A 27621-nucleotide genomic window follows, 5' to 3' on the forward strand; every position below is an offset into this window, starting at 1 on the left:
TCTGCCAGTGGATTCCTCACCTTGTGAATATCCCCTGCGCCAGCATTCCACGGAACTTTTCTTCCCCAGCACTCCACGTCGACGTGGGCGACGTCATAATGCATCGGCTCCGCTCGCGACTCCGTATGACGTCACCGGAGCCATAAGAGGCCCACGTCTGTGTGATGACGTCAGTTCCCTTTTTTCCGCGCCGTCGACGCGCAACGGTTTTTTCCAGTACTCTCCTGATCCTTAGTAGTTGTAAGGTGTTACTGTTGTTAAATCTGTAATGTCTTCGACGAGGAAGTCGGGCTTTAAGCCCTGTAGGGAATGTGGCGGCCACATGTCGATGACGGAACCGCATGAGGACTGCTTGTGGTGCCTTTCGTCGGACCACGATGTTGAAGATTGTGCATGCTGCAGGAGAATGAATCCTAAGGCGTTGAAAGAAAGGAAGGCGAAGCTGTTTATGGCAAAGATCAGTAAGGAGAAGAGAGGGAGAAAGAAGGAGAAGTCGAGGCCGAAGTCGTCGACTTCGAGGTCGTCGAAGTCAAGGAAACATCATAAGAAAAGAAAACATTCTTCACGACGCCGGTCGTCGAAGAGCAGGAAGTCGAGGTCGGCTTCGCCCCGGCGACGTCGAAGTAAGGACTTGTCACCTTCTCCTTCTAAGTCTCCCGGTGGATTTCCTTCGCCGAAGCGGGCTCCAGCGCGTTCACCGGCGCAGTCCCCGGCGCCGTCACCGGCGTCGTCTCCGGTTCCAGTGGAGTCGTCGGTTTCGGATGGTGTTCAGGAACAAGGGGAAGAGCCTACTCCGGTGCCTGAAGATTCTATGGCTCCAGTAGAGGACACTATGGCGCCGCTGCCAGGTACTCCGCAGAGGGATCCAGGTTCTGTACCTTATTCTCAGTTTCCTGCTCCAGGTACTGACTCTACTCAGTTCTTGAATGCCATGTATGGTATTTTTAATAGGGCAGCCTTCCCATCCGGAGCACCAACTGGTCCCGTGGGTCCCATGACGTATTCTTTAGGGGTGCCGCAGCATTATGCTCAGGCCCCCTTAATGCCCTTTCTGCCGATGGCGCCTTCGTGGCAGTTTCCGGCGCCGTCTGGGGATCCGTCACGGCTTCGGCTGGATCGCCCTGCTTCGGAGCCTTCCTCGACGCTGTTGCCGACTCCATCGGCGCCGCGTCCGGCGCCGCCGACTCCTATACCTCTGGCTCCACCGACGCCGCGTACGACGTCGACGACGCCGGCTCCCCGGATTCGATCAAGAAGGGAGGCCCAAAGGGTTTTGGAGGAAGGAAGGTATAGGGCAGAGGTAGAGGAAGGTGAGGTTGATGCATCCTCTGATGAATTTGAGGGAATACAAGAGGCTAGTGGCCTGGATACGACGCCGGAGTGGGAGCACACCTCATCAAGATCCTCTCCACCACAAGACCTGGCACCCTACCATACTGTTATTAAAAAGGCTGCAGAACTGTTAGATTTACAGTTACCCTCAGTAGAGTACAAGTCGAACTTGCTGACGGAGGTGCTACACTCTCCAACTTCCACGTCAGAGCCTTTACTGCCTTTTAATGAGGCCATCTTGGAACCTGTTTTGGAGGTATGGCGGAAACCACTTTCTTCTCCGGCGGTTTCCAGACAGGTGGCGAGAAGATACAGGGTGGCGCCTGGGGATCCGGATTTTCTATCTACACACCCGTCTCCAGAGAGCCTAGTTGTGCAGGCTTCCTGCTCAAAGCACGCTTCGGGGGCTTTCCCTCAGTCTCCCGCAGATAGGGAGTCAAAAAAGGTGGACCAGGCGGCTAAAAAGACTTTCTCTTCAGGAAGTATGGCACTAAAGTCTTCCAATGCCACGTGCTTGCTGGGTCGTTACGTGCATGCCTTGATGGACTCAATGAAGTCTTTAGCCCCTAGGCTGTCTGAGGGCGATAAGACGTCCTTCTTGGAGGTAGTTGCAGACACTCAGGCTGCTGCCAGACAGGTAATCCAATCAGGACTGGATACGGCAGATTCGGTGGCGAGGATTATGGGCTCATCCATAGCCGCAAGAAGGCAGGCATGGCTTCGTTCGTCTGGTTTCTCCGCGGATGTTCAGCCCACTTTAGTGGATTTGCCGTTTGATGGGCAGAAGTTGTTTGGAGAGAAGGCAAACTCTGCCCTACAAAGATTTAAAGACAGCAGGTTAACGGCTAAGTCTTTGGGTCTGCAAGCTCCTGCTAAGGGTTCTGGTTTTAAGAAGTTTAGAGGATTTGGAAGATCATCCTTTCGCTCCTTCCGACAGCCTCAGCAGCAACAGCAGCAGCAGCAACAGCAGAATCCCCTCTATAGATCCTATAGAGGGAGACAAAGGGGTCGGAGAGGTTCTGGACGCAACCCCTCTTCTTCTTCCTCCTCCTCTGCTCCCAATGAGGCTTCAGGGAAGCAGCCCTAGATCCCCCATCGAGGATCATGTAAGACCTGTGGGGGGTCGGTGTCCTACTTTCTGCGGGGTTGGAAATCTGTTACGACAGACCTTTTGGTTTTTGAACCTCGTAGAGACTGGGTACGCCCTTCCCTTTCGGGAGTTTCCTCCCCCTTACCCTCCTTGCCAAGGTTACTGCTCGGAGGACCATCTGCTTCTCCTGCAGAAAGAGGTTCTAGCTTTGCTTCAAAAGGGTGCAATAGAGGTGGTTCCAGAGCAGGAAAGGGGTCAGGGATGCTACTCCCGGTATTTCCTGATTCTTTCTTTCTTGTTCGCTTTATTCGATAATTCATATCATAAAAGCTTTCATACAGTACAGTCAATACTATATACATCAAATTTTGTGATGGTTAAAAAAGATAAAATGTTTAAGAGTACATGGTATGACAACAATAAAAGTAAATGGCAATTCATAAAAATTCCCTTTAAAAACAACTTACTACAATCAACAAGGGGTCTCAAAATCACAATTCATTCCTTTAGACCTCTTTACACTAAAAAGTGGGTTCAGAGTTTAATCAATAGCAACATTGGCTAATTTAGTGGCTTTGGAAATGGCTTTCGTGCGAATGATCCAAGCCCGACCCAGGAATTTTGCAACTCCGCACACAATTACTGGCCTAGACGCATCAGATCTCAAGACGAGTAGTGCAGCTAGATGATTCCTTGTTCCTAGCTGAACACAAATAGGTTTTAGCCATTTATTCCTGGCCTGCTGATAGGCCGGGCATGCAAATAGGCAATGAGCTATTGTTTCGTGGGGAGCTTCGCAACACGGGCAACTAGGGGAGAGATTTTTGGCTGGATCCCTCTGAGCAACTGAAACATTAAGATACAGTGACCCAATCCGGAAAAGTATATATAGCTTTCTATCCATAGGGATTCGTATGAAATCAAGATAGGGTTCCAGATGGCCAACATGTTTAAACAATAAAAATTCTTCTGTGAGTTTCCCGTGCCTCGGATAGGATAGGTGCAAAAACAACAGTTGATGGACAGAATGCAGAACAATGTCATACATTCACCCCAGTACAGAGATCTGGGCCTAAATCCATTGTTTTTTGCTCACCATGCCATTCCAGTTTGAACCCAGCCATATGCAAATCAGTCTTGACCCTGTGCCTCATGGGAACAGTCCAGCCCGAACTGCCAAGCCAGGTCCTCCCTGGACTGGAAACAAGCATCCTAGGACCGGTTTCGGGGTTTCACCCCTCTTCAGCCAGGATAGCCTGATTCCAGTGGCATGGAGAGCAAGGGACCCACGTCTGGGTATACCCTTCGGATAGGATAGGTGACGCTGGAGTATCCAATTCCAGTAGATCTTTTTTAACTCTGCCTTGGAGGGCTGGGCTTGGTTCCTCCATGCGTCAGCTAAACCCAACGAGACCAGGAGTTCCTTCAGATCAGTGAGCCATTTTACCCTTTTACCCATATCCAGAGAAATCAGTTCACTGAGACCTGCCGCATTCCTGATTCCCAATAATGACGGCAGATTGCGTCCGATACTGGACCTCAGAATCTTGAACTTTTACCTGAAACAGGAGAAATTCAAGATGCTGACCCTTGCGCAGGTTCTTCAAGCGTTGCAGCAAGGAGACTGGATGGTGTCGCTCGACTTGCAGGACGCATACTTTCATGTCCCAATCCTGAAGTCGCACAGGAAGTATCTCCGTTTTACGGTTGGGTCGCAACACTACCAGTTTGCGGTCCTCCCATTTGGTCTTACTACCGCACCTCGAGTCTTCACAAAGGTGATGGCAGTGGTGGCTGCTCATCTCAGGAGGTCGGGATTCCAGTTTTCCCCTACCTGGACGACTGGCTTCTGAAGGCAGAGTCCCCGGAGATGGTGCAGCGTCATCTGCAGGTAACATCTCAGCTGTTATTCGACTTGGGTTTTTCGATCAATGTGCCCAAATCTCACCTCGTGCTCTCTCAATGCAACCTGTTCATAGGGGCGGTACTGGACACTACTGTGTGTTGAGCATTTCCTCCTCCACAAAGAATTCTTGACATTCAAGATATGGTCCCTTTATTCCACAATGGAGCGGTTGTTCCAGTTCTGAAGGTCCTTCGCCTGCTCGGTCTGTTCGCTTCCTGCATTCTGTTGGTCAACAATGCACGCTGGCACATGAGGGCGCTCCAGTGGTGCCTCCGCAAGCAGTGCTATCAGCACAACGGAGATCTCAGGGAGTCAATCAAGGTCTCCAGAGAAGCTGCAGCAGATCTATCTTGGTGGAGCGTGGAGGGCAATATGTCTCAAGGAAGGCCCTTCCATCTGACTCCATCGGTGGCCACGGTGATAACGGATGCCTCCACCCTAGGGTGGGGTGCTCATCTGGGGGATCTGGAGATCAAGGGTCTTTGGTCTCCAGAGGAAAGGCTGCTTCACATCAACTTTCTGGAATTGCGGGCGATACGTTTGGCGCTCAAGGACTTCCTCCCTTCCCTTCGCGGTCAGTCGATTCAAGTCCTGACAGACAACACTACCGCGATGTGGTATGTCAACAAGCAGGGAGGAGTGGGGTCTCTTTGTCTGTGCAGAGAGGCCTTACGTCTATGGTCCTGGGCTCAGGACCATCAGATTTGTCTGATGGCAAATCATCTGGCCGGGGTGTTGAATGTACGTGCAGACAGTCTCAGTCGGCAGTTCTCCGCCGATCACGAGTGGAGGCTCCATCCGGAGGTGGTTCGTCACGTCTTTCGGACGTGGGGGACACCTCGGGTGGACCTGTTTGCCACTTTCGAGAACGCTCACTGCCCGTCATTCTGCAGTCTCCAGTATCCAATGCAGTGAGCGTTGGGGGACGCGTTTCAGTTGAGTTGGGGCTCGCAACTCCTTTACGCGTTTCCTCCCATACCCTTGATTCCTCGGGTTCTGAGGAAGATTCGCCAAGACCGGGCCCAAGTCATATTGATCTTCCCAGATTGGCCAAGAAGGGTGTGGTACACAGATCTTCTCCACCTCTCCTTGTGCCCTCCGCTCCGTCTCCCTCTGAGAGCAGACCTCCTCTCGCAGTCGGAGGGGCAGGTTCTACACCCCCCACCTCCAGAGCTTACACCTTCATGCCTGGAGATTGAACGGGGCAACCCGAGTTCCTTCTCTCTCCCGCCAGATGTGGTGGATGTTATTTTATCGGCCAGGCGACACTCCACCAAGTCCATTTACTCCTATAGGTAGTCTACATTTGTAAAATGGTGTGGAGAGAGGTCCATTGACCCTTTAAAAGCCCATCTTTCTAATGTGCTCCAGTTTGCTCTTTCCTTGGCTCAGCAGGGTTGTGCTGTAGCCACGGTTAAGGGCTATTTATCTTCCTTATCGGCTTTTCTATGCCTTCCTGATCAACCGTCACTATTTAAATCTCCGGTTGTTCTGAGGTTTATCAAGGGCCTTACAAACATGTTTCCTCCCACTCCTTTTGTAATGCCACAGTGGGACCTTAATCTTGTTTTAACCTTTCTGATGGGGTCCCCATTTGAGCCTCTACATAGCTGTCCTTTGAGGCTGTTGTCCTTTAAGGTGGTCTTTCTTGTAGCCATAACCTCGGCAAGGAGGGTGAGTGAGCTTCAAGCTCTTAGTTCTAAACCCCCTTTTCTTACAATACATGCTGAAAGGATGGTTCTCAGGACCAGGGCTGGTTTCCTGCCAAAAGTTGTTACTCCGTTTCATTTGGGGCAGTCTATTACTCTCCCTGTTTTTTATCCACCTCCTCATCCCTCCAAGGAGGAGGAAAGATACCATCGCCTGGATCCAAAGAGGGCTGCGAGTTTTTATCTGGACAGGACTAAAGACTTTCGTCTAGATGATCAACTCTTCATTGGCTATGTTGGTCATTCGAAAGGAAGAGCACTGCACAAGCGCACTTTGTCAAGATGGATTATCCTTGCCATCAAGATCTGCTACGCCCTGGCTGGTAAGACCCCTCCTGAGGGTATTAGAGCTCATTCGAATAGAGCAAAATCGTCTACATCTGCTTTGGCCCGGGGTTATTGCTTGGACTCTGAGATGAGGAGGGAGGGCCACTTTGCGCGCTCTGTGTTGCAAGACTTTCTGGTGTAGGAAGGTGGACACCCTCCTCCAGGAGTGGGGACTGCTGTGGGAATCTATTCACAAGGTGAGGAATCCACTGGCAGATGTATCCATCAGAAGATCAAGTTACTTACCTTCGGTAACGCTTTTTCTGGTGGATACAGTATCTTCCTGTGGATTCCTCACTGGCCCACCTGCCTCCCAGTTGTCCACCTTTGTATACCATGAAATAGGTCTTGTTGATATGTTTTTTACACTTTCTTTTACATTTGTAGGAAATGCTTGTTTATTTAGCATTCCTTTCCTTTGTATACTATGCATATGTGTTGGTATATTGTATACTGTGTATACTTCGAGTCTGTCGTTGGTCCCCCTGTTCGCCTCGAAGGCACGGAAAAAATGGGTGGAACTGACGTCATCACGCCGACGTGGGCCTCTTATGGCTCCGGTGACGTCATACGGAGTCGCGAGCGGAGCCGATGCATTATGACGTCGCCCACGTCGGCGTGGAGTGCTGGGGAAGAAAAGTTCCGTGGAATGCTGGCGCAGGGGATATTCACAAGGTGAGGAATCCACAGGCAGATACTGTATCCACCAGATAAAGCGTTACCGAAGGTAAGTAACTTGTTCTTTTGGTCCACTATATAAAGAGCCAGCTTGCTACACTTTCCCAACACTTTCTAGACGGTACTAGACTATTAAGCACTGGACAATGAAGACGAAGGTTTAGTGGACTGGCCATCACTTACTGGGGGACCGCAAACTTGTTGGAGACGCAAATAGCGCGCAGTCAGGAAACGCACAAGCAGGAATTTGGCAAAACCGTGTAGACATCCTCTAATAGATTTGTTTACCACAAAGTAAAACAAAGAATGTTTGACAACTATTCCAAGTGACCTACATGGTAGTGGACTACAGCTCACTTTGTATGGAAACACTACATATATTTTTCCCTGTACTTCCACTGATCACATTAGTGGTTACATTGGACAGGTTAGCTAAAGTTACCTTGATACTTGTTTCAATTTCGGCACTATGGCTGTGGTTCTCAACTCTCATACACAGTGAGATAACACTAAAGATGATTTCCTCCTTTACTCGATCTCCTAAGGAGGCACCAGGGACTAATTGGGTATCCAGACTCCCAAGACTCAATTCGGCAGCAGGACTGCTGATTTGTTAGTTTGTAGATTTAGATCTCCTACAAACATATAGGTACATTATGGAAACATGTCGGCCAACAGCATGTACGTGTGATAATAGTAAATTAAGGATGTTTTCTGTCACCCTGTCAAGTAGCATGCCTAACACCCTTTCCTCCATTAATATCGAGCATAATTTGAAGCTACCGACATTTTTTTGTAGTTACTTGGGTTATACATCCATTAAAGTGCACTTGTTTGCACTTTCAGCATATTGAAAGATATCAATACTGTAGAAAGCTGGCTCTGTATATACTATACCAAAGTAAGGTATAGTGTGCGCAGAGTCCAGTGGATCCCAAAAGGCTTACAGAGGTAGAAGTAGATAATGCCTTACTCTAAATTTGTGGTAGTGTGAGCGAGCAGTAAGGCTTTATCAGAGGCTGGTGTTAAGCATTTATTGTACACACTCGGGCAAGAAATGATTTCACACACTCAGACTGAACTCTGACCAATTGTTTTGTATAAAAATATGTTCGAGGCATATGAGCTGCAGATTACACACTGTGCATAGATCGCCATCTGGTGTTGGGCCCGGATGTTGCAGTTGTTTTTCTCTTGGAAAGTCTTTGGAAGTCACGAGGTATTTGTCTCCTCCTTTGGATCGTATTGCGCATGGGCTTCGGCTCCATCCTCCAATTGTTTTTTTCCGCCATCGGGCTCGGATGTGATCTTCGCTCTCCGGTTCCGAACAGTTTCCAGTTCTCCAATCGACGCGCACTCCTCACCCCTTTTCGCGGTATTGTTTTCGATCGCGATCCCCTCACTCGACGTGGCTCCCATTGATCAAGACCTTCGAATCCAGTCATCGACGACGGCCTTCGGGCCTACCCAAGCTCCGGTCCTGGCTAATGGAAAGGTCTCCTTTCAAGAAGTGCCCTCGATGTGGGTCCAAATTCCCCCACACCGATCTTCACGAAGTATGCAACCTCTGCCTCTCCCCTGAACACGAGGCTCGAGACTGTCCGGCGTGCAAATCCTTCCGGTCCAAGAAAACCATTTGAGACCGAAGAGCACGAAGAACTATGGCATACTAGTCGACGGCGATCCCAGAAGACCTCTTCGGAGAAGGCGTCGACGCTCCGGAAGGGAACACACCGAGGGCCTCGTCAGCGCCTCCGAAGCCGACGATTCAGATGTGGAGGACATCACTCCGGCACAGAGGGTCGTGAGTACTGAAATCCCACCCCCCACACCCTCGACGGCACAGAAAAAGGCTTCGGTCACGCATTCGCCTCCGAGCCTATGCACGACCAAGAACACTGCTTCCCACACCGCACCTTCGGGACTGGTAAAGAAGTTTATTAAGCCTTCCGGCTGCTCGGGCTCGAGCTATCCCACCGTCGGTGCCGAGAAACACTCCTCCGCACTGACGCCGAAAAAGAAAATGGCCTCCCTCGGCACCGAGCTCCTTACCGAAGCACTCTGCGCCGAAAACCATCTCAAGCTCCTCGGTACCGACACCGTCCCCGAAACCGAGCAAAAAACATAAGGCCACCGACACCCATATCTCGAAGCCGAAAACCATCTCGGAACCGAGTAAACAACCAGCCCTTTCGAAGCCGCATAGTGCAAGACAGCGCACTACTGCAGACTCTAAAACCAAAGAATTTACGGCCCGACGCCTTCGGCGCCGACGGACAGACCACTCTCAGAAGAACTTTTTAAGCCTGATCCATTGCAAAAAACACAGGTCAAAGATCCCAAGACTGGACATTTGATGCTTAGCATCAAAAAGAGACAGCTGGACAAGCCTGCCCCAGCTCCACCTCCAAAGAGGAAAGACTGTGCTACTTCCCCTCTAAGAATACCTCCGCCCCCTCCTCCAGCCCCAGCCCCAACCCCTCCACCTCCTCCACCACCTCCTCCCCCCCCCAACCTCATCATTCCCCGACACCCTCTCCGGATGATGACCATGATGATGTCTATGATGACATAGGGGACGAGCCCCATGACCAACCTACAGGGGACCCCACTCCCACAGGTTCCCCAGACCCATGGGACGACTATAACATTCCTGACATTCCTAATGTCCCGCAGGATGATCTCTACCCTTCGAGACCATCCCCACCAGAAGATTCATTAGGGTTCAACCACCTACTACAGAGGGCTGCACACTACCACGGTGTGGATCTCCATACCGACCCCGTGGAGGAGGACTTTCTCCTTGATACTTTTGACACAACACACAGGGCCACCTCCATCCTGCCCATGTTCAAAGGAGTTATCAAGCACGCGCCGGAGGTCTTTAAAGATCCAGTCAGAGCCAGGATCATCAACCCCTGCATAGACAAAAAATATCAGGCCGCCCCTACAGATCCCGCCTACATCAGAGGGCCAGCACCACTAGATTCTCTAGTAGTGTCTACAGCACGAAAGCGAGCAAATTCCCAAGCATCCGGCGAAGCACCACCACCTGATAGAGTCAAAACTCTTGGACGCATCGGGCAAGCGCACTGCATCCCAGGCTGCCAACATATGGCGCATCGCAAATACACCAGCACTTCTGGCAAGATACGACAGGGCCCATTATGACAAACTAGAAGCCATAATGCAACACCTCCCTGACAAATATAAAAATAGAGCCAATGAACTAATTCAGGAGAGCAAAACCATCACTAATACCTCCATCCGCTGTGCCCTAGATGCAGCTGACACCGCCTCTAGGGCAATTAACACCAGCGGCCTACTCTGTCGCCATGCCTGGCTAAGGTTTTCAGGCTTCAAACCAGAGGTGCAAGCCTCCATCCTGAACCACCCTTTTGATCAGGAACATCTGTTCGGCCCAAAAGTAGATGAGGCCCTGGAAAAAATGAAGAAGGACACAGATTCGGCGAAATCTATGGGAGCCTTACAATCACACACTCCCAGGCGCTCTTTTCGCCGCTCTTCCTTTCGAAGCACATCCAGAGGCTACTCCTCGGACACTGTTTCCACTTCATATAAAGCCCCTACCCAATCCACCTTTACAAGGGGTTACCAAGGAGGCGGATACAGAGGCAACAATAATAAAGGCAGAGGCAAGACAAACACCTCCCGCTCTGCCTCCACCCCTACCCAATGACTTCCCTCCACTCCCCCTAGACCATCCCACTCCTGTCGGGGGCAGACTCCAAAATTTCCTTTCTGTCTGGACTACCATCACCTCAGACAAATGGGTAACACAAATAATTCAGTTAGGATATTGCCTCGAACGAACATCTACCCCCCAAACATTCCACCCAAACATCGCCCACTGTCACAGAAGCATTTAACACTACTAAAGCAGGAGGTAATCTCCTTCCTACAAAAGGGGGCAATATAACTAGTTCCTATCAACCAACACAATATAGGGGTTTACTCCCTATATTTTCTCATACCAAAAAGGGACGACACGCTAAGGCCCATTTTGGACCTCAGGCCCCTAACCCAATATATCCACTCAGACCATTTTCACATGGTCACACTCCAGCAGGTACTTCCCCTGCTCTCCCAAAACGACTTCCTTGCCACCCTAGACCTCAAGGACACCTATTTCCACATTCCTGTTCATAACGCTCACAGGAAGTTCCTCAGATTTGTGGTAGACGGCCAACATTATCAATTCAAAGTGCTCCCATTCGGAGTCACCACAGCACCACGAGTATTTACCAAGTGCCTAGCAGTAGTGCCGCACACCTGCGAAGACAACACATCCATGTCTTCCCATACCTAGACGACTGGCTAATAAAAGCCAGCTCATACAACCAGTGTGTGCAACACACGCAAGCCACTATCCAACTACTTCACGACCTGGGCTTCACAGTAAACCACGCAAAGTCCCATCTACAACCATCCCACGTAAAACAATACCTCGGTGCCACCATAGACACCTCAAGAGCGCTAGCCTACCCCAGTCCTGCCAGGATAACAAGCATTCAGGCTCTACGCGCCAAATTTCTGCCACAACACTCTCTTCCAGCTCGAGTGTTCATGCAACTAATAGGAATGATGGCCTCTTGCATATTCATAGTACCTCACGCAAGACTCCAGATGCGTCCCCTCCAAGAGTGCTTAGCACGCCAATGGAACCAGGCCCAGGGTCCACTGACAGATCTGGTGTTGGTAGACGGTCGTGCCCATCGCTGTCTGCAGTGGTGGACCACCAAAAACCATTCTAAAGGGCGACCATTCATGGACCCGGTTCCTCAGATAGTACTAACAGCGGATGTATCGCACTCCGGCTGGAGAGCTCACCTACTACATCACACCATGCAGGGCAGGTGGACACCTCGACAAAAGTTACTCAACATCAACCATCTGGAGTTACTACCCATATTTTTAGCCCTAAAATCTTTTCAAACACAAATCTCAGGCAAGGCTGTCCTAGTCCGCACAGACAACATGACAGCCATGTACTAAATAAAAAAGCAAGGAGGCATACACTCTCCGCAGCTCTCTCAGCTAGCACAGAGCATATGGAGATGGGCCATACCCAGGAAAATCTTTCTCCTAGCCCAACATGTCCCAGGAGTCCAAAACACTATAGCAGATCTCCTGAGCAGACAAACTCAACAAATCCACGAGTGGGAACTCCATCCACAAGTTCTTCACCCGTATTTTCAAATGTGGGGGCATCCACAGATAGACCTCTTCGCCACCCCAGAAAACGCCAAATGCCCAAGCTTCGCCGCTAGGTATCCACACCCATTGTCCAAAGGCAATGTGATATGGATGAACTGGTCAGGCAGATTTGCGTACGCCTTTCCGCCTCTCCCACTGATTCCATTAGTGGTGGGCTAACTACAACAACATTCCCTCACACTAATCCTAGTAGCTCCAACTTGGGCCAGACAACCGTGGTACACCACACTGCTGGAACTCTCAGTAGTACCACACCAAAAGCTACACCTCTCTCCACACCTCTTAACCCAGAACCATGGAGAGATCAGACACCCGGACCAGTTCAACCTTGCGATCTGGCTCCTGAAATCCTAGAATTTGGTTACCTAAATCTCCCCCCAGACTGTATGAACGTCATTAGAGAAGCTAGACGTCCTACCACTAGAACTTGCTACGCAGCCAAGTGGAAACGATTTGTAGTCTATTGCCACAGCAATAACTTCAATCCCTTAGATGTGTCCATTCAACACATCATATGCTATTTACTACACTTACAAAGATGCAATCTAGCCTACACGTCTATTTGACTGCACCTTGCAGCCATAGCAGCCTACCTACAAAACAGGCAGCACCTATCACTCTTTAAAGTACCTGCCATAAAAGCCTTCATGGAAGGCCTCAAAAGAATAATTCCCCCCAGAGTGCCACCCTCACCTGTGTGGAACCTAAACATCGTTCTCACCAGGCTAATGGGGCCTCCCTTTGAACCTCTACACAAATGTGAACTTCAGTTCCTAACATGAAAAACTGCTTTTCTAGTAGCCATCACTTCCCTCAGACGAGTCAGTGAGATACACGCACTCACTATTCAAGAACCTTTTCTGCAAATGCACCATAATAAGGTTGTTCTACGTACTAATCCAAAATTCCTCCCTAAAGTCATTTCTCCCTGTCACCTAAACCAATCTGTGGAACTACCCGTATTCTTCTCGCAACCACAGACCGTTGCAGAATGGGCTCTCCACACACTAGATGTAAAACGAGCCTTACTCTACTACATCGAGAGAACACCACCCTTTCGTAAAACCAAACAACTGTTCGTTTCCTTCTCACCACCACATAAAGGCAACCCCATCTCCAAATCTGGGATAGCTTGGTGGATTGTCCTTTCCCCCTAAAGCCCACTCTACACGTGAGATAGGGGCTTCCATGGCACTCTTAGGGAACATCCCCTTGAATGATATCTGCAAAGCAGCTACATGGTCAACACTGCACACTTTCACTAAACACTATTGTGTAGATGTGCAAACTAAGCAACAAGCTAGTGTGGGCCAGGCTGTTCTCAAGACATTGTTTCAAACCACTGCAACAGATACTGGTGGTCGCCGCTAGGGATGGGTACTGCTATACAATCTATGCACAGTGTGTAATCTGCAGCTCATATGCCTTGAACGGCAAATGCTACTTACCAGTATGCATCTGTTCTTGGCATGTAGAGCTGCAGATCTACACACGCCCACCCGCCTCCCCGGCTACCTTTATCTGTTGCAGTTTATCTTATTTAGATACAGCGCACATGGGCATCTTCACTGCTATTACTACGCTCCATCATTTCCCTGCTGGCGAAAAAACAATCTGAGGATGGAGCCGAAGCCCATGCGCAATACGATCCAAAGGAGGAGTCACATACCTCGTGACTTCCAAAGACTTTCCAAGAGAAAAACAACTGCAACATCCGGGCCCAACACCAGATGGCGATCTATGCACAGTGTGTAGATCTGCAGCTCTACATGCCAAGAACAGATGCATACTGGTAAGTAGCATTTGCCTTCTTTGGTGTAGCTAGACTTAGTCCAGGTAAGTATAAATAGTACTTTTCTGATAATACAGTTGAATGTAGATACAGGTAGGTCAAATGTTCAGAAAAGGTTGGAATAACTTTTCAGTTACTTTGCAGTTACTTTGTGATTACTTTTTTGGTTACTTTTTCTACTCTGTGTGATATGCCTAGGTATCACACTGGGGCATTCCCTAAATAAAAGGTAATTAAGTCAGTTTTTGTAAACACACAGTTTCTTAAGTTTTCATACAATTTCCAACTCCACCCTTAGAACTTTTATCACAGAAAAGCAGTCAATGCAATCCAATGGGAGGAAATGAAGTTATCGGTTTAAAGGTAAGTACTTGGTTGTGGGAGTTGGGTTTCCGGGGTTAGAACCAGGGTACCCCCAGGGTCAAGGATGCACTCACAGAACACCCTCAGCGGCAATAGGGTGGCCGGGTGCAGAATGCTGAGGCCCAATGTTATCCAATGGGGCAACGGGGGGCCTCCGGTTGGGGGCTGCTCACGGGCACACCACTTGGATGTGGGAGAAAAGCTCCTGGGGTTTCCCTCTGGGCAAAGGCGGGGCACCAACAGGGGCGCAGCCGGGTGCAGGGTTCTGGATCGAGGGAGCCCTGTTGGTTTCAATGGGGAAGCTCCGGTCAGAACAAAAACTGCAGGCTTGGGCACAAAGATCTTTTGGTGGTGACCACTGGTTGGAGAGGTAAGTTGGGATGTCAGGACACCATTGATTGGGCCACCCAAGGCCATGGGGCCCAGGGGTGTCTTTTGGCATCTGGTTTTCCTTACCGGCTCCGGTTGAGGGTGATCATCAATGTAGGGGCTGCAGGCATCGTCGGGAGGCTTGTGGTAGGTCAGGGATCACCAGATTCCAAGTCAGGATTGCTGGGGAGGCAGGCTCGTGGTGTTGGGCCACTCAAACTCGGGCTGTGGGTGTTGGGTGCAGAGTGGTGCAAACTCACAGATTTGGCCGAAGCCAGAGTCTGTTGGTGATCAATTCCCGTGCTCACGGGAGACTGTCTTGTTAGGGAAGGCACGGCAGGGCTTCTTGGGGGCTGCTAGCTGCAGGACACACCGGGATTCCGCTGGAGCAGGTCGAGGTCGGGACAGGCTGGTAGGGCTGGGGCCAAGTCAGTTGGTGACCTCTTCTTCCTTCAGCACGGCTCCTCGGTCCTTCTTTCTTCTGGTCTTCAGCAGGCTAGGAGTCTTGCTTTGGAGATTCTTTTGAACAGAGCTGCTGTTCACTGGAGACCCAGTCTTTGTTTAAAGCAGTCGTTCCTCTCCAGGGCTTCTGGAGGTCGCTGGATGCAGGACAAGGCGACTTTTGGCGCTGGATCTCTGGACACTGCAGATAGGCCGGTAGAGCTGGGGCCAAGTCAGTTCTTCTCTGCAGTCTCCTTTGCTAAATGTAATCTTTCTTCCTCCTCCTTCATAGGTTGCGGGTATATGCCTTCTTGGTTCAGGGCTGCCCCCTAAATACTGTATTTAGGTGGCGTTTTAGGTGTCTCGTGGTCAGTAGCCAATGGGCTTCTGACCTTAGGGTGACTACACCCTTGGTGTGCTCACCACAGGAAGGGAAGTGGGCACAATCCCTAACCCTGACTGTAGAGTGCCTGCCATCTGCAAGATGGCGGGCACTGAAGAGTGGGCTTCACCTCGCCTCCCCCACCTGAGGGGTGGGGTTGGCAGAGGTGGGCACATCTTCTGGTTTGTTCTAATTTTTCCTGCCTGTCTTCCTGCTGAAAAGGAGGGAAGACAGGAAAGGGTCCTGCTCCTGATAGCAGGAGAGGGTGGGGGAGTGTTACAAATGCGGCAAGGCCTTTGAAGCTCCCCTGCCACACACAGTTCTCATCCAGGGGATACTCATCAATAGTCATAATCTATGAATAATCCCCGCCCATGTGCGAGATCCCGGAGCATATAGAAAATACATATATATATACATATGTGAAAACGTATAAATGCAGCCTAATAATGTTCAAAACATGGCAATGCTGTAAATTACATATTTTTGCATAGTAGTGCCCCCGTAACCCGTAAGGAAAAAAGGAAGCATCAGGCAAATTATAACACAGCACTGCTTTATTGCCATAAAGCAACATGTAATTGTAGGCATTCGCCAGTAGGCTGCAGTAGAGTATCAAGTAAACAAGAAAACTGACACCCTGCCTTTAAGGCATTAGAGTAGGGGGGACCGTGCCTTTAAGGCCTGCCTGTGACCCCCTGCTCCCATGATGCACTACAGGTGGCAGTTGGGCCAGTTCTTTTTTCCGGCTCCTTCTGTGAGGATCCTGGAGCTTGAGCTCTTCAGTTTTTTGACTGAAATTTTGAATTACAGCTTTTTCAAGCTTTTTTCGACGTTTTCTGGCTTTTAAGGGCTAATTCTGCTGGTTTCCAGTGAATTTTCCAATTTTTTCCAGTCAGAATGTCTCCTTTATTTAGGAAATGCCCTTCTTGTGGCAATAAAATGGCACTGGCGGATCCACACTCGGTGTGTATTGTGTGTTTACCATCAAAACACGATCCTGACCAGTGTCCCCACTGCCAGAAGTTCTCAAAGCGCACTCTGAGGGACAGAGAGCGCATTAAGCTGCATGCAAGACTGGAGAAGGAACGAAGCCGTCGTGAAGGCGAGCATTCCTCATCAAGACCACCTTCTTCAGCTACGCAAGTACAGAAACGGCGACATACCAGCTCCCCGGGCTCCAAAAAGACCAGGAGTCCAAGAGGTTCGCCGTCGACGTCGAGGATGCCGGCGAAAAGGCAGAGAACTTCGGCGTCGAGGGATTCATCCCACCATCAAGAGTCTCCGCCGCGCAAAAGTAAGTCGGCGTCGAGAGGCGGTCCTTCGGGCTCGAAGGCTGCTAGTCCGGTGACATCTGGACTGTCTCCGTCGACGTCGAGGCTTCCGTCGACGTCGAGACACTCTCCGCCACCCTCTAGGGGGTCGACGTCGAGAGATGCGGCGACGTACATTCCGCCGCGAGTGGGCCGGTCGCCGTCGATGGTTACCCCCACTCGGCGACATAGAAGGTCGACGTCGAGAGGAAAATCGACGTCAAGATCACCACGTCGACGTCGAGAGAGGTCGACGTCGAAGTCGCCCAGTCGACGTCGAGAGAGGTCGACGACGAAGTCGCTCGGTTGACGGCAGGAGAGGTCGACGTCAAAGTCGCCCAGTCGACGTCGAGAGAGGTCGACGTCGAAGACACGGCCGACGTCGTGGTCATCTAGCCGACGTCAGGTGCCAGAGAAGAGGAGATCGACGTCGAGGTCTCCGCGATCGGCGTCGAGACCAGAACGGCATACCTCACACTTGCCGATGGTGATGCAGACGTCGTCGACGTCAAGGGATTCGACGTCGAGGGCGAAAACTGGCGCGCCCGCGGAGAGGTCCCCAGGAGAACAGTCATCATCTCCGGGACTGCACATCGTGCAAATTTCTCCGGAAGGATCACCCGAGGCTCCAGAGCGGTTCGGACTGTCACCGCGCTGGTTACGAGATGTGGGCGCAGGCACATGTCGGAGCCCGGGATCGGACTACTCCCGCAGGTATTCCCCACCGCGCAGAAGTAAATCACCTCCGAGGGATCCAAGGCCATTTTCACCACGCCGGTCTCGTTCCAGGGACCTTCGCACCGCGCCAAAACGTCCAAGATCTCCGTCCAAGCGCAGATCAGGGTCAAAGGCTCACCATAGTGAACGCTCCCACAAGAGGCGACGCACCAGGTCGTCCACTGGGACTTCATCCACAAGATCCTCAGTCCGGGACTACTCTCCTACTTTTTCATCCACGCCTCCATCGCGAGTGTCTCCGGTGGATGACATTATAACTTTCTCGGACGTCCTGGGTAGAGGGGCGCAGAAGTTGAACATCGCACTGCACGTCCCTCAGGCACCCACTTCTGTGATCTTTGACACTTTACACCATCGGTCAGCTCCCAGACCTCTGCTCCCGTTGGTGCCAGGATTGTTAGAACCAGCTATGGCCACGTTCCTTACACCGGCTACAGCGGGCTCGGTTCCTTCGAGAATAGCAAAGAAGTACAAGGCTCCGACCGAGGACCCTTTATTCTTGAGGGCGGACCCGCCAGCGGATTCGGTGATCGTGGCGGCGGCCATGAAGTCTCACTCAGCCTCAGTATCTGCTTCTGTCCCCCCTGAGAAGGACAGCAAACTGATGGACTCCTACGGCAGGAGAATGTGCAACACCTCTGCCTCGCACATGAAGGTCGCTAGCGCTTCAGCCCTGCTGGGGAGGTATGATCGCTCCCTATGGGATTCCCTGGCCAGGTTCGTTGAGAAATTGCCTAGGGAGGACAGGCAGGACTTCACGGAGATCCTCCAAGAAGGCGGACTGGTGGCCAACCAAGTAATAAGCGCAGCGGCGGATGCATCAGACCTAGCCGCGCATGGCTACTCCCATGGCATCTGCTCCCGCCGTTCGGCCTGGCTCAGATTAACGGGCCTCAAACCAGATGCGCAGAAAAGAATTCTTAACCTGCCGTTTAATGGGTCATCGCTATTTGGAGCTCATGCGGACGACCAAATGAGCAAGATGAAAACGGAATTGGACACCGTAAAGGCTGTGGCACTGGAAAAGCGCAAAGAGTTCCGCAAGCGCTTTCGCCAGGGCGACAAACGTGCCTTTCACCAGCGCGTTCAAATGCCCCAATGGTCCTCTCGAAACCAACAGAGGTCCCAGTTTCAGCAAAGGCGACGGGGCAGAGGAAGAGGAAATGCTAAACAGCAGCAGTCCTCTAACAAGCAACCTCCCAAACAGTGAAAACTTACTTCCTCCGCGCTCGTTCGCCACTCCGGTGGGAGGAAGTATCACCGTTCACCTGGCAGAGTGGAATGCAATTACAAACGACAGATGGGTGCTGAGTATTATAGAACGTGGCTACTTGCTGAGGTTCAAATCTCCCCCTCCGCAGGTACCCCCACGGAAACAGCCACTCCCTCCCAGCCAAAACAAGCTTTTAAAGGACGAAGTTGCCACTCTCCTCTCCAAAAACGCCATAGAGGAAGTTCCAAACAGGCAGAGAAATCAGGGAGTGTATTCCCGGTTCTTTCTTGTTCAGAACAGAGGAGCGATTGGGGACTACAGACCCATCCTCGATCTCCGCTTACTCAACAGATTTCTCAGAAGAGAAACATTCAGGATGCTAGCACTGCACCAGATCTTCCCACATCTACACCAGGGGGACTGGATGTGTGCCATCGACTTACAGGATGCATACTTCCACATTCCTGTCTCGGCGAAACATCGGAAGTTTCTCAGATCTCACATCTTTCGCCAACATTATCAATACAAGGTCCTGCCATTCGGCCTCAAGTCCGCGCCACGAACGTTTTCAAAGTGCATGGCGGTGGTGGCTGCATTTCTCCGTAAACGGAAGATATTCGTCTACCCCTATCTAGACGACTGGCTCTTAAAAAGTTCCACTCCGGCTCGACTCCAGAGTCATCTCTCATTCTGCCTAAACCTTCTACACTCGTTGGGCCTTCAGGTCAACTACAGGAAGTCGATCCTCAATCCAACTCAGCGGATCCACTACCTGGGCGCCTCTCTAGACTCCTTAAGCGCAAGCGTGTGTCCTTCGGAGGAGAGGTTAGCCTCCATGCTGCAAAAAAGCCGCACGCTTCTAAGCACGGAATATCCCACAGCCAGACAAGTGTCATCTCTCCTGGCATCTATGGCCTCGTGCATCTACATCGTGCCCAACGCACGTCTGCACATGCGTCCTCTGCAACAAGACCTAGAGGATCAGTGGTCGCAGAGGTCCGGCCGCTGGGAGGATCACATTACCCTTCATCAAGCCGCCAAAGATTCTATCCGGTGGTGGATGAAGCGCTCCCATCTGCTTCACGGCGTCCCTTTCCATCAGGCGCCTCCGACACAGACAGTGGTCACAGACGCCTCCATGCAGGGCTGGGGGATCATATGGGCCGGCTTCAAGTACAAGGTCTCTGGTCCGCTACCGAACAGAGCTATCACATCAACTTCTTGGAGCTACGAGCAGTCTATCTCGCTCTCAAGTCCCTGTACCCATCCCTGCAGACCGACTATGTTCAGGTTCAGACGGACAACACCACAACTATGTTCTATCTGAACAAGCAAGGAGGGACCAGATCACGGGTCCTGTCTCTGGAGGCCCAGTCAATCTGGAAATGGCTTCTGGCGAGAAACCTGACGATCGTCGCTGTTCACCTGCCAGGGACCCTGAACGTGCAGGCGGACGGCCTCAGCAGAGACTTCGTCGAAGCGCACGACTGGGTGCTCAATGAAGACGTCGCTCAAGACATCTTCCGCTTGTGGGGCATACCGGACATCGATCTGTTCGCAGACGCGGACAACAAAAAATGCCCCGTCTTTGCCTCCAGGTTCCTTCAACGGGGGTCGCAGGGGAACGCGCTTTTGATCAGCTGGTCGAGGACATTGCTTTACGCTTTTCCTCCTCTCCCTCTCATCCCGGCTGTGATTCAGAAGTTCTACAGGGCCAGAACTCGGATGATCCTAATAGCACCGGAGTGGCCCCGGCAGTGGTGGTACCCAGATCTACTCCAGCTGTCGGAGGTACCACAGATGAGGTTGCCATGCCTGCCGAACTTGCTGACCAAGGACAAGGGGAGAGTGTTCCACCCCAATCTCCCCTCCCTCCGCTTGACGGCATGGCTCCTGAATTCATCCAGTACTGACATCTAGATCTTCCACCGGACTGTATGAGCATTCTTCGGGAGGCAAAGAGGCCCTCCACGAGGAAGTCGTATGGCTTTAAATGGAAAAGATTCTGCTTCTGGTGTAGAGATAACACCCTTGATCCGATCCGGGGTCAAGAACAGGTTATTCTCCCCTACTTACTGTACTTGGCGAAGTCTGGGTTAAAGTACTCTTCCATCAGAGTACACTTAGCTGCTATTACAGCCTATAGGAAGTCTCCTACCCAGACCTCATTCTTTCAGATGCCAGTGGTAAAGGATTTCTTAGAAGGGCTTAAGAAAGTTTACCCACCTGTGAGGTCTCCTTCCCCTTCCTGGGAACTGAACATCGTTCTCTCTAAACTGATGGGAGCCCCTTTTGAACCGATTCATAAGGCCTCCTTGCAACATCTGACCTGGAAGGCTGCCTTCTTAGTAGCCATCACTTCGGCCCGTAGGGTTAGTGAAATTCAGGCCCTCTGCTGCAAGGAACCTTACACTGTGTTTCATGCTAATAGGGTGGTGCTCCGTACCCATCCGAGCTTCCTACCCAAGGTGGTCTCAGACTTCCACATTAACCAGGTGATCACGTTGCCCACCTTCTTTCCTCAACCGACTACTCCCCCGGAGAGAGCCCTACACTCTCTTGACCTCCGGAGGGTTTTGAAATTCTATCTGGCTAAGACCCTTACTCTTAGAAAGTCAGACAGGCTCTTTGTGAACTATGGGCCCACGAATACCGGGCTGGCTGCATCCAAGACATCTATTTCAAGATGGATTGTCTCTTGTATAGCTTTGGCTTACCAACTATCCCACAAAGTTCTGCAGGGTAAACCTAGAGCACACTCTACTCGAGGGAAGGCTTCTACGGTAGCACTCCTTCGCAACGTTCCCATGTCTGAAATCTGTAAAGCGGCTACATGGCGCTCAGGCCATACTTTTACGCGCCATTACTGCCTAGATTCAGACGCGCAGGTGGGGCAGGCTTCTCTGAGGAACCTGTTTGCATAACTGTAAATGCAAAATGTGTTTTGCTGTTTGTTTTTTAACTGTTTTTTGCTCGTCCGCGAGACTTTGGGTATGGGCTTGCTACTCTATTCATAGATTATGACTATTGATGAGTATCCCCTGGATGAGAAGGATTAGTTACTTACCTGTAATCCTAGTTCTCATCCAGGGGTATACTCATCAGTCATAAGCGACCCACCCACCTCCCCGGACGAGCAATGTTTTCTCTTTAAATAAGTGATGTATGGAAGGCAGATCTACTCCGGTGCGGAGGCACCGCCAAAAAGAACTGGCCCAACTGCCACCTGTAGTGCATCATGGGAGCAGGGGGTCACAGGCAGGCCTTAAAGGCACGGTCCCCCTACTCTAATGCCTTAAAGGCAGGGTGTCAGTTTTCTTGGTTTCTTGATACTCTACTGCAGCCTACTGGCGAATGCCTACAATTACATGTTGCTTTATGGCAATAAAGCAGTGCTGTGTTATAATTTGCCTGATGCTTCCTTTTTTCCTTACGGGTTACGGGGGCACTACTATGCAAAAATATGTAATTTACAGCATTGCCATGTTTTGAACATTATTAGGCTGCATTTATATGTTTTCACATATGTATATATATATGTATATATATGTATTTTCTATATGCTCCGGGATCCCACACATGGGCGGGGATTATTCATAGATTATGACTTTGATGAGTATACCCCTGGATGAGAACTAGGATTACAGGTAAGTAACTAATCCTTCTTCCTGACCTGGGGGAGGTGTGACCACCTCCGCCCAGAAAATGCTTTGTTTCTGAACCCAGTGAGTGAAGGCTCCCACCCCAGCGGTCCATAAACATGTCTCTTGGTAGCAGGCTGGTGTTTACCAGTCAGGGAACCCACCAGAGACTGGTCGCTTTTCAGGGAGCATCTCTAAGATGCCTTCTGAGTGCATGGTATAATAAATCCCACACTGGCATCAGTGTGGGTTTATTAAACTGAGAAGTTTGTTACCAAACTTCCCAGAATTATGTAAATCAATTATGGTGCTGTGGAGTTCGTGATGACAAACTCCCAGACCTTATACACTTTATGGCTTTACTGTACTTACAATGTTTAAGAATGGACTTAGACACTGTAGGGGTACAGTGCTCATGCAACTGTACCCTCACCAGTGATATAGTGCACTCAGCTAGAGGGGTGTCTTACCTATACAATAGGAAGTGGGTTGCATGCATGGCACTCGGGTATGTGTGCCATGTCGACTCTTCACTTTTCTGTGCACCAAAACATGCAGCCTGCAATGGCAGTGTGTGCGTTACATTACAGGACCTCTAAGGGTTGCACAATACGTGCTGCAGCCCTTAGAGGTCTTCCCTGGACACAGTGCACATGGTACCTTTTACAAGGAACTTGCATGTGGCCAGAGAGGTGCCATTTGGGGTACACATGTACAGTTTTGGAAAAGAACACAGAACCTGGGAACCTCATTGGCAGGGACCCAAGGCACATCAGATCAAAGTACATCAGAAATCTGGCAAATTACTACAAGAGAAACCCACTTTCCTACAAATACCCCTTTGCTATTTTGCATCTCAGTCATGCACTCCTTTTTTGTGCTTTTTCTGGCCTGCTCACTTCTTCACATATCGCCGCAGCTACACGGAGGCAAAATACTATGGTTGTGTTTAATGCAACTGACTTTTGAGTGTATGCTTACATCACCCTTTTAGCATTTGGTGCTCACTTGTGGCTTTCTTGCTCACCATTACAAATGGCAACTGAAATTGTGGCGTAGTTGCCAGACCTGTAAGTTTATAACGAATATGTGGTTCTCTGAACACATGCAAAATTCAGCATGCAGTTAGTCTTTCTATGGCAAATTAAAAAGTAAAAAACATTTAGCTTGCCATCCTTTTTTATAAACCTACAAAAGAAGGTAAAAAGAGAGCATCACATACTTTGATTGCCAGTATATTTGGCACATTTTATGAGGAAAAGAGCAACATCACTGATCTTAATTGGGAAATCTTTCTATGTCGGACTGATGCAGAGCTGCAACTTGCTCTATTAAACTATTCAGAAGAAATTACACTGAAAATGTGTAAGGAAAGCAAGATACTGCTATTAAAGCAAGCATTGGCATGGCCAATAGGTCTCGCCTTTGGGACCTTAGAAGTGTTTAGCCAGAGATGTTGGCAGTGTTTTTAAGGTATGTTGTAGATTAATGTAGCTGCTGTGTTTAATACTGTAAAGTTTGTGTGCAAGTAGTGCTTAGTGTAGTGATGTTAGGGCAGTGGCATGCTGTGGAATGTAGTGGTGCGTTGTGATATGTGTTGTTGGTATATGTGTGTAGTGTTTTTTGCTGGTGTGTATGTTGGTGGTATTTGTACGTTTACCTCCTGCCCCAATAAAACAATTGTAATGACATTAATGATGTGCGTAGTGTGATGCGGTTAATGTGTTTTTAAAGTTTTTTTTAAATCCAATACATTGTTTTGTTAGTTGTGTGTGGTTTTTCTGTATGGCTATGCAAAGGCTTTATTTGAAAGCAATTAGAATCTGAAAAGTTTCTTCAAAAAAGCTCAAATAGTTAGAGTGGCAAAGCCAGAAGGTTTACCCTATGCCAAATGTATTGGCTTTGTCAATGTGTTTTACGTCGCCCAGCCGTTGATCCGCTGTACACCTGCGCTTTTCCCCTCTCTACTATAGCTAGGCTCTTCTGCCCCGATTATGAAACTGTCCTTGCAACAACACCCCACACCCACCTTACAAACTTTACCTGGTGCATGCGCTGCACGGAACTCGGAGCATTACGTGTGCTGCGGTCACAGGGCTGTGCTTGGAGCATTAGGTGCGCTGCAGTCACAGGGCTGTGCTTGGAGCATTAGATGCGCTGCATTCACAGGGCTGTGCTTCAAAGCACCTCAAAGCTACAGGCCCCATCTGCAGCGCTGTATACAGTATGCTTCTCCCTGTATTGGAACAGGAACAGGTCATTTCACTCTTTTTTAGACAGATTTATATAGCGCAAACTCGAGCCAAAGGTTTTGAAGCGCTTTACATGAGCTCTAGTTACGTTACACAGGGACACTTTAATGAGCCTATGCACGTGAGAAGGATTCTGGGAAAGGATGCGTGCGTTGGCCACATACACGCTGTTAGCTGCTGGGGCAGAGATAACCAAGCTTTTATGGCAGAAACATGTAAATGTATCACCGGGCACAAACTATTCTTTCAAATGAGCACTCGCTTCGCTAGCACCTGGAATCACTGCTCACTCGGCTTACATTTCGTGTGTTAGTACACTCACAATATACAGTTGGTTTCGGACAACAAAAAGGCACCTATGGAGCTCGGGGCAGTAAAACACCAACCTACAGCAAACCATGTTTTAAAGAGCAAACTACTCAACTACGTCACTGCGTTCACAAGGCTGTGCTTCAAAGCGCCACGAAGTTGCAGGCCCCACCCGACCCGAAGGTTTTGGAATGCTTTACATAAGCTCTAGTTATGTCACACATGGTCACTTTAATGAGCCTGTGCACGAGAGAAGGATTCTGGGAAAGGTTGCATGCGGTGGCCACATACACTGTTAGCTGCTGGGGCAGAGATAACCAAGCTTTTATGGCAGAAACATGTAAATGTATCACCGTGACACAAACTATTCTTTCAAATGAGCACTCGCCTCGCTAGCGCCTGGAGTCACTGCACACTCTGCTCTTACATTCCGTGTGTTAGTACACTCACAATTTACAGTGCGTTTCGGACAACAAAAAGGCGCCAATAGAGCTTGAGACAGTAAAACACCAACCTACAGCAAACCGCATTTTAAAGAGCGAACTACTCAACTACGTTTAAAAACAATCCTTGCCTCTAAACCCTTTTGTTTAAATACCAATCCCAGTTTCCGTTCCCCTATAAAATTTGGTTGCGGGTTAACAAGTGGGATGGGTGGGGGGAGTGCGGCCGAGAGCACACGGAACGTTTCCCTTGCGGGAGCGAGCAGGGTGCACCATCTGTTTGCAAGATAATTACAAACAGATGTCGCCAAAGCTCGCTCCCGCAAGGGAATCGCCAAACGTGCACGCGTTGCCATTGAATTGAGGACCTTTAAGAAAATCAGGACATTTTTCTCCAGGGAGGCTAGCATAGCTATTTTACTTGCCCTAATAATGTCCAGGTTGGATTATGCCAATTCAATTTACCTAGGACTCCCTGCTAACCAAACTTATAGGTTACAGCTTATCCAAAATCAAGCGGCCAAGCTGGTCTTACAGCAACCGAGACACTGCCACACTAAACCGCTGATGAAGCAGCTTCATTGGCTTCCTGTGATACAGCGATCTATGTTCAAGACCGATTGTATGGTCTTTAACGCACTACATGATAAAGGTCCCAAGTTCATATCCACTAAGATCTCAAGATACTTGCCTAAACGGAATCTTAGATCGGCCACAATGAACATGTTGACGACTCCTAGATTTAAACGAAAGAGAACAGGTGGCTCGCGCTTTTCGGTACTAGGCCCCACACTCTGAAATTCCCTACCAATCGAAATCAGATTAATCTCAGAATATACCTGTTTTAGGAAAAAACTAAAAACATGGTTATTCACCCAAGCCTATTGTTAGAGTCCTGGAGGACAGCTCCCCTCTCCCCAGATCGCCATGAGACCGTTGGTATATGTGCGCTTTATAAATTCCATAAACATAAAACATAAAGCAATGCAAAGCGCGCACGTTTTTTCGCGAAAAAGCGAATCGATATCAAGAGGTCTCCTCCTATGTAGCGCATGCGCGCTCCGTAGGCGAGACCTAAAAAGCTGTTTGGTACTACTCAAGCTCAACAACTGCCACTCGAAATTGGATACTGCTTTGCAGTCGATGCATAGCAGGTGAATCTAGAACAGGTTCCACTCTGATTGAAAAAACCTACCTGCATAGGGATATTGTATTTGTTAATTGCATGCAGGATGCATATTGTCCAAAATGAAGACAGAACCAGTACTTAAAAAGTTGTTTGGTTTTTCACCTTTCAAAATATCAGATTCCAAGCTGGTAGGCATTTCCTTAAGTTCCTTGTGTCTGCTAATTTATTTTGTTCAAACTATTACTAGGCAATACAGAATAGACTTGAGTGCTTGATGGCTTCTAGTACTATACCAGTCTATAGTGATAAGTGAAAAACAACAATGCAGAAATTGCACAGGCAGTGGACATTTTGAGATCAGAAAGCTATCAGACTCTATACCTCTTAGTTGTTGAGCTCTAACCAAGGTATTGAATGGTCTTTGATTGTTCTAATGAAACCTGCAAATGTTACCGCCCAAAACGTTTTAACACTGTAAACTGAGGCCAACTTATGAAAGGCAAACATTTGACTATGTGGAACATTTAAAGTAGAGTAGCTGCTCATCTGCATTTTGGAAAATATGATTCCAACTGACAATTAACTTACACTTGTAGTATGTGCAGTGCTGTGTTGTGTAGCTTTCAACAGTTACAAGAACTCTTTTGCCAGAAATGGAAAAAACGTGTTTTTAATATGGGAAAAACGTGTTAATTCATATTTTTTTATATTTGTACTTTGCTTGAAAGATGAGGAAAAATTAAATGCATTTATTACACGTTTGCTCTAATGTGAATATTCTGGTTTAAGGACAAACAAAAGCAATATTGTCTAAACCTTTTTTACACTTAATACTTGATTAATTGACCTCAAAAGCAGTGATATTGTAGTCTTCCTTTCAAAGACAATTGTGACATTTATCCCTATATTAGAATATTTTATACTTGACAGCATTTAGTTATCCCCAATTCTCATTA

At 49.2% G+C, this 27621-nt stretch overlaps 1 protein-coding gene across 2 annotated transcripts in view; it reads left to right on the forward strand.

Moving 5' to 3' along the window:
* The window catches only part of SYVN1 (synoviolin 1), a 255107-nt gene that overhangs the window by 219379 nt on the left and 8107 nt on the right, over positions 1-27621 (forward strand). The gene's annotated exons all lie outside the window — the stretch shown is intronic.

This window comes from Triturus cristatus, chromosome 9 (assembly GCF_964204655.1).
Source record: "Triturus cristatus chromosome 9, aTriCri1.1, whole genome shotgun sequence".
NCBI classification, from domain to species: Eukaryota; Metazoa; Chordata; class Amphibia; order Caudata; family Salamandridae; genus Triturus; species Triturus cristatus.